The sequence below is a fragment of the Galeopterus variegatus genome, unplaced genomic scaffold (assembly GCF_000696425.1).
Source record: "Galeopterus variegatus unplaced genomic scaffold, G_variegatus-3.0.2 Scaffold14505, whole genome shotgun sequence".
Classification (NCBI taxonomy): Eukaryota; Metazoa; Chordata; class Mammalia; order Dermoptera; family Cynocephalidae; genus Galeopterus; species Galeopterus variegatus.
The window spans coordinates 17,317-25,380 of NW_007740616.1; the positions used below are offsets into that span (position 1 = coordinate 17,317).

The 8,064-nt window shown below is 41.6% G+C and overlaps 1 pseudogene; it reads left to right on the forward strand.

Annotated features, from left to right (window-relative positions):
* Positions 1 to 206: 206 nt before the first annotated feature.
* LOC103581983 lies at positions 207 to 716 on the forward strand (annotated as a pseudogene).
* The last annotated feature ends 7,348 nt before the right edge of the window (positions 717 to 8,064 follow it).

Below are 8,064 nucleotides of genomic sequence, written 5' to 3' on the forward strand. Positions count from 1 at the left end.
AAGGACAAAATGGCTTAGGCAACTTACCAAGGTAACACAGCTACTAACTAGCAGAGCTAGGACTCATGCTCCAAAGCCTATTTCCATGGACAAATCAATCTGGAGCCAAGGGCAACTTTCTACAGGTGCTCCAAGAAAGAGTTCCATCCATTGAACATTTATTCAGCACATCACTGGAAAGATAAAGACCTTCATCTGGGGCAGCCATGGGCAAGATTAAGACTTGGGACCATCCCAGCAAGGAGGAGGAGGAGCTGCTGAAATAGCTGGATGACCTAAAGGTGGAGTTTTCCCAGCTAAGGGTCACCAAATTGACAGGCAGCATGGTGTCCAAGCTCTCCAAGATTTTAGCTGTCCGCAAACCCATCACCTGCGTTGTCAATGTCATTAACCAGAGTCAGAAAGAAAACCTCAGGACATTCTACAAGGGTGAAAGGTACAAGCCCCTGGATCTGCAGCCCAGGAAAATGCCTGCCACATGCGGCCAGTTCAACAAGCACAAGGAGAACCTGAAGCCCAACCAGCAGCAGCAAGAAGAAGAGGCAGTGCACCATCAAGGGCTGAGCATCGCAGCGTCAATAAAACACAAAACTGGCAGCAAAAAAAAGAGACCTTTGCCCTATCCACCCAGGGGGAGCATCAATTCTGGGGAGACCTCCGGTCTAAAGACAACTCAAGTGGCAGTATTTCACAGAACAGGTTATAAAATACTTTAGTCTATTGTCACAGGCCCTTCAAAACCTGTTTGGGGTAAACAACGCCTATTAAGGATACATGCTCCATATTGTGAACTTTCTTATAGTATAGTGAACCACAGTTTACAGCAAAAAGAAATCCAGCAGGCCTCCATCAGCCCTCAGTACTAGCTGTCCTATCCTGCCCCTCGAATTCATTGCTATGTATAAGTAAATGTTCTATTGCATGTACTGAAAATATAACAACCCCCAAATACTGCACACATCCCTTTTTGTGGGCTATGGAAACATATTTCCATTTTCAGGGAAGTTGGTTATAATAAGCCTGGGATACTGAGAGGCTACATGAGAAGTTCCATGTGTAGCAAAAGTTCATCCATATTACTGATTACCTGGTTACTGTGCTGATGACTCTGTCTTCCCTTTTACTTTGGCCATCTAAGGCGGCTGCAACCATAGATTTTTCCCTTTGTAAAATACTCCATGAAATGTTAATCGAAATGGCTCAAGGTACTACTGTACAGGATTTAATTTCAAAAGTAACATCTAGTTAGGGACAAACTCTTATTTTTCCCTCAATCTGTGTATAGACAAGCATCTGGAATCCATTACAAATCAAAGCCTCTCTTAATTTCACAATTTGTTCACTGTTACAGGTCTGTTTGCAAAAACGGTCTAATGTAAGGCAAACTTTTCTAGTTGGACACATGGAATTTAAGCTCTGAGAGTGGAGGCAATGATTTAGCATTCAGTACCTGTCATTTGTATCCTGCCTTACAATTCCCAAGCACTGCAGTACTCGAGCTGTCCTTAGAGAGCTTGAGGAGGAGTCGGGAGAGAGATCTTCAAATAATCAATGCAAGAGCTAGGAAGGAACAGGAAGGGTACCAGGAGATCACAGCCAGCAGGGAGACCTGATCAGTTCCAGTTTTAGTCATGGGAGCGTCCCTTGAGCAAGTGGGAATTGGGCTGACATCTCAGGGATGAGTCCAAGTAGCATGGGCATTGAGGAGAGAACAGCCTCATGGGGGAATCCAAAGAAGCCCCTGGAGGGCAAGTAGTACACAGCATGAGACCGGACGGATGAGGCAGGGGCTGGTTATGCATAACCTTGAAGACCAGGTCGAGGATCTGGTCTTTATCCCAAGAGCAATGAGGAATGACTGAACGGTTATGGTAAGTGGTCTGGAGGCAAGAATGGAGGTGACCAGATGCATATTTTGAAAAGCTCACTGTGGAAAACAGACTGGAAAGAGGCAAGAAGGGGTTCAGAAAGGTCTAAACCCTTAGAATATTTTAAGTGAGACAATAGTAGCCTGGACTAGAGGGTTGTCTATGGAGATTATTGTGGGACGAATGCGCAGAGGAATCCAAGACCAGTGTCAGTGTTGCAGTTTTATAGCTCTTTATTTTAGTGTTGCAGCTCTTTGCTCAGTGTTACAGCGCCTCTTTTTGCTTGCAATCAAGAAGAGCACTGGGGAGCAAAAACTCCTATACCAGTGTCTTCCAGAACAAAGGAAAAGACCATCTTATATAGCCTAAATTCCCATCCTTTTCCCTCCCAGGTTCCCATTCAGGTCCTCTTATGTAAATGAGGGATGCAGTCCAGCTAATTTGGATTGGCTGATTATGGGACACAATCCATTGGTCACTTTTGGAGCCTAATTTGCATCTGGCCCTTGGGGGATGTGAGACTGCTGTAATCTCACAGAGGGTGGGTGCAGGAAGCAGGTAGGCTAAGCTGCAGGAGTCAGAGCTTGCCACCAAACAGTCAAGAATAAAATCTCTAAAACAGTTTCTCCAGTGGAAGGGGGCAGGTTTAACAATCAGAAAATGCTCAGGGTTCCCCACTATAAGATGAGAGAAGGGATTTGAAAGTTATGAGATGAAATGCATGGGACTTGGTGGGTTGAATATGGAAATAAGAAAGAGAGTGTTCCTAAGGACAGGCCCTAGGCTTTGGGCTTTTAAGGCTGGAAGGACAGTGATCCCATTCACCAAGTCTGGGAATAAGAGGAGGATAGCACTTACGAGGAACACAGGTTCAGTTTGGGACATCTCAGAGTCTGAGACACTAGGTGACTTCAGACTCTAAAATGTCCCAAACTGTCCTAGTGTAGGTATCAGAAAGGTATTTAAAGTTCTGGTTCAGTAACTGAAACGATCACATGTCCACCCAGACAGGAGACTAATGGTGCCTTACAAATAACCTAAAACCAGTAGAAAGAATACTTGTTAAACAATGAAGTATTTTCTTGAAGTCATGAACTTCTAACACTGTGCAAGCAACATATTTAATAAAACTATTTCAGAAATGTCTGCATAAGTTCAACGTTTTGAAATGTATCTTTCAAGAGTAATTTATTACTTGACATAAAAAATCCTTAGGGCTAGCCCGTGGCTCACTTGGGAGAGTGTGGTGCTGATAACACCAAGGCCACGGGTTCGGATCCCATATAGGGATGGCCGGTTTGCTCACTGGGTGAGCGTGGTGCTGACAACACCAAGTCAAGGGTTAAGATCCCCTTACCGGTCATCTTTAAAAAAAAAAAAAAAAATTCTTTAAATTTTGGCATCCTAATTTAAATTAAGCAGCATACAAGAAACTTCAAAACAGAGAAAGAAGCCTGGCCCTGTGACTCACTAGGGAGAGTGCAGTGCTGATAACACCAAGGCCACGGGTTTGGATCCCACATAGGGATGGCCGGTTCACTCACTGGCTGAGTGTGGTGCTGACAACACCAAGTCAAGGGCTAAGATCCCCTTACCGGTCATCTTATTTAAAAACAAAAACAAAAAACAAAAAAACAGAGAAAGAAAAATCACTGTTCCCTAAATGAGAAATGGGGTCTTTGTATAACCTAAATAGTTCACCAGTATGCACTAATTCACTCAAAGTTTTGAGTTAAGGGTAAAAAAGGGAACTTTTATGGAAGGTTTATGTCCCAGACACTTCAAGACACTCCTCATTTAATCTTCATAGCCGTATGGGGCAGGAAATATGCTTCTATTTCCCAAATGAGGAAACAGGGGCAGAGAAGTTGAGTAACTTGCCTAAGGCATCACAACTAGTACGGGCAGAAATGGAAGCAGCTCTTTTAACAATGCCCAAGACTGAGAAAGGGAAGAAGCTGCCACTTTGTCATGCCAGTCCTCTGCCTTGGAGGGCAAGTGTTGGGACGTTTATCTCAAAAAGCTTTTTCTGTTATTACCTGCAATTCAGCAGTTACATTCTCAAGATAACCTTAATTGTTAATGAGCTGTCTTTGTCAATTCAATCTTCTCTGCTTCAGTTTCTTAAGAGTTTTACGTAGTTAGACACATAATAATACCCAGAAATCCTTATAAGTTTTAGTTATAATTGCTAATAGAATTTGGATCAAAATGTAAACTCAAATCTGGAAAAAACAAACGTTTGCTTTCCATCAAATGCCTACTGCATGTTTCCAACCAAAATCCACTGAAACAATGGTGAATAAGCTATGACTAACTTACAAAATAATTTTTTCAAAAACAACTTATTTTTAAGCCAAACTCACAACTTATTTTCCTAAAGAAATAATGCTATGAGATAAATTCCTTGCCAGCCCACAAAAGGTTAACCAAAATTGTCAACCAAAGTTTTGTGTGTGCTAACAGGAAATATTACACAGTCCTTTACAAATGGCCAGTATGTGTACTACATAGAAATGGGGAAATGTATAAATTAAATCATGATAAATGAGGGGGAAAAACATGAACTAGTAAGTACACTGATTATATAATGTTTAAAGATGTAAATGAAAGCCTGATATGCTAGAGTGATATGAAGTTTAACTTCCCTCATGTTTAAAGATGTTTATACAATGTTTAAAGATGTAAATGAAAGCCTGATATGCTAGAGTGATATGAAGTTTAACTTCCCTCTATGGTTTTTTATGTATGTAAGCGTGTGTGCACACGCACATACACACGCAAGAGGGTACTTCAAAAAGTTCGTGGAAAAATAGAATTAAAAGATAATATGAATCTTTCCATGGACTTTTTGAAGTGCCCTTGTATATGTATACATATGTGTATGTGTGTGTAGAGGTCTTTATCAATAAATGTTGAAAAGTCTACTAACCCTCCAGGTACCTGAGATAACAGGCACTTCTCAACTTGGCACGGTCCACGCACAGGCCAGCCCATGACACACTGCCCTGGGCAAGGTGACTGAGGTGACAATGAAGAGGAGGGAGGTGGAGTTACAAAGAGAAGAAAGGAGCAAGGGGCAGGTGGCCTCAGACAGGTGAGAAAGGCACCTACTAGGGTGGAAAGAGCATACATTTCTAACTCAGACCTGTGCAAACCCCAGCTCTGTCCTTCACCAGCTGTGTGACCTCAGGCAAGTTACATACTCTTTCTGAGCTTCAGTTTCTCATCTGCAAAAATGGGAAAAATAAAGTGTACCTCACAGCATTTGTGTGGGGATGAAAGGAGTTCTACAAAAACCTTGGTACAGGCTTCTCCTTGAGTGGTTAGTCCCTTCCTTCCTTGACTGGTTTAGCCTCAGTTTCCTGGTCTACTAAGGGGCAAGAAAGGCAACAATAGGGTGTTGTGGGGATTAAAGGAAGACTAACGGCAACTGATCTGTCAACTGCAGCCTATACAAATACTGGTTATTAATGTACCCCGGGACTCTGGGGTAATGGGAATAACTGCAGGGCTGATTAACAGGTCACACGTGTGAAAAAATGCTTTGAACAGCAGTAGCACCACTGGCAGAATTATACTGCTTCCTAAAAGATTGCTTTATAATTTTGTGATTCAATGATTAAAAATGACACTCAGAAGAAAAAGCCTCAGGCCAACAGCTGCTGCAATCCCTCACCCAGTGTCCAGGCCGCTGTGTATGGGATTCGGGGCCAAGCTAAAGTCAGCGGGCCTCTGGATGCAGTGACCATCCCAAGGAAAGCATTAGGGATGTCAGACTGTTGAGGGGTCAGTTTCTGTGTTTTAAAGACATTTGGGCGTGCATAACGTCAGGAAGCCAGGTTCAGCAATGGAGCTCAGAAGCCAACCAGGGAGCAGGCAGATACCCACTCTGCTTTGAACCACAGCCAAGAGGCCAGTGGCAACTTCATCTCTCCTCCTGCTCTTACCGCAGGAAAACTGACAATGAGGAAAAACCAAATATGGCTGATCGCTCTCTCAAAAGGACACTGACACTAAAGTCCTGACTCCTCAAAATGTCCTTCAAATAAATCTGTCAAAATCTCTGCAAAGAAGCCTCACTGAATTCCAAGATCCTAAAGATAATTGTTACTCCCAAAATTTGTTGTAGTAAACAGTAACAGCAGGTCTCAGCTCAAATGCTACCTCCTCAGAAAGACCTAAGAGAGCAGTCTCCCCATCCCTTTACTCTATTTTTCAGAACAATACAAACAGTACTACCTGACATTGTGTCATATGCCTACCTACTTGTTACCTGCCGCCCCATAACAATATGCACTCCATATGGCAGAAACGTAGGTTTATTCACTGCTCTGTCCCAAAGCTGGCATATAGTAGGCAAGTAAAGATTTATTGGTTGAATAAATGAATGAACAAATATTGCACATAATACCTAACTAGTTTATGTCCTTTTTAGAAAATTCCATATAGTTCGGAAGATAAGTATCTTATTTACAGCTGAGTATAGTTTAGAAATCGGGCATCAGGTTTTAGCTCCAGAATGTACTAGTTTATGTCCTTTTTAGAAAATTCCATATAGTTCGGAAGATAAATATCTTATTTACAGCTGAGTATAGTTTAGAAATCGGGCATCAGGTTTTAGCTCCAGAATGTAACATATTATGACACTGTTGCTATGAGAAAGTGAGATCTAACTTAAAACCCAAACCATCTCTACTCAATAGTATCCTTTTCCCAGGAACACAAGCCTTCCTAACTGAAGACTGTGCATATTGTACGTCTCCTTTCCACAGAACTGCTTTGTATAATGTTGTTTCTGCTAGGAAAATGCATTTCTTTTAGGAAACTGAGGTTCCAATCCAGCTGCTATATCAAAGAAAAGGATCCTTCCTGAAAAGGGGGGAATACTCCTGGGTGGTGGTAGCTTCTTAGATCTTTACCACTTAAATAAAGGCTCCTCTGTAGGTCACCATCTACTAGGAGTTGGGAAGTGGAAATCAAAGAGCTATTGACACCAAGAAGTCTCCAGGCTCTGGCCCTGTGGCTCCAGGGCCTGCCTTTGTACCAGAACTACCCTACTCCAAGCCCATGGGAGAGTGCAGCCAAGGACTTGAAAGCAGGACACAAATCCAATATACTCAATTTTCACAAGTACTTTCTTAAAAACATGTATTCTCAAATGGGAGAATTCCTTCATAACTAACATAAAAGCAATTTATCTAACAAATTAATTTCAGGCTCTAAAAACCTACCAGGTCAAAGGCAATATCAGTCTTTTTACTCTTAGGGAAAAAAGCATATGCATAACCAGGGAAATAAATGCAGAGTTGGTACTGCTTTTTCAAATGCACATACTAAAACTGCCCTTAGACAACTGGAACAAGACCTTGACAGGAAATACTGGGCCCCAGCTCCTCAGGTGAGTGGGGAGTTGCACCTTCTGGAAGCACTGCTGTCAGATTGTCCAACCCTCTCAGAATGAGGCTTGGTTGGCAGGTTCCAGCCCTGCTAAATCTTACTGTTGAACAACGTACAAAGATACATTCCCAAGTGAATGCCTTGACCCTCCAACAAAAACTGGTGTCTGTAACAGCAGCAAACTCCCTTTCTAACTTTCTCTTCAAAACCTTGCATCTTATTATTATTTCATTGAAACATAATTGTTTATATGTATTTGTGGGGTACAGAGATGAATATCAATAACTGTGTACAATATGTGATGATCAAATCAGGATAATTAATATATTCATCATTACAAAATGTAATCATTCTCTGTGACCCTTAACCAGTTTCTTAATAACCCCCTCCCCCCTCCCCCCCATAACCACAGTTCTGCTCTCTCCTTTTGAAAGTTCAATGTATTATTGTGAATGTTGTATCTTTTTATTTCTTATTTATTTATTAGCTGCCACTTATGAGTGAGGACATGTGATATCTCTCTTTCTGTGCCTGGCTTATTTTACTTAACATAATTTTCTCCAAGCTCCTCCATGTTACTGTGAATAGCAGAATTTCATTCTTTTTTTATGGCTGAGTAGTATTCCATTGTGTATATATACCACATTTTCTATCTCTCTTTCTGTGCCTGGCTTATTTTACTTAACATAATTTTCTCCAAGCTCCTCCATGTTACTGTGAATAGCAGAATTTCATTCCTTTTTTATGGCTGAGTAGTATTCCATTGTGTATATATACCACATTTTCCTTATCCAGT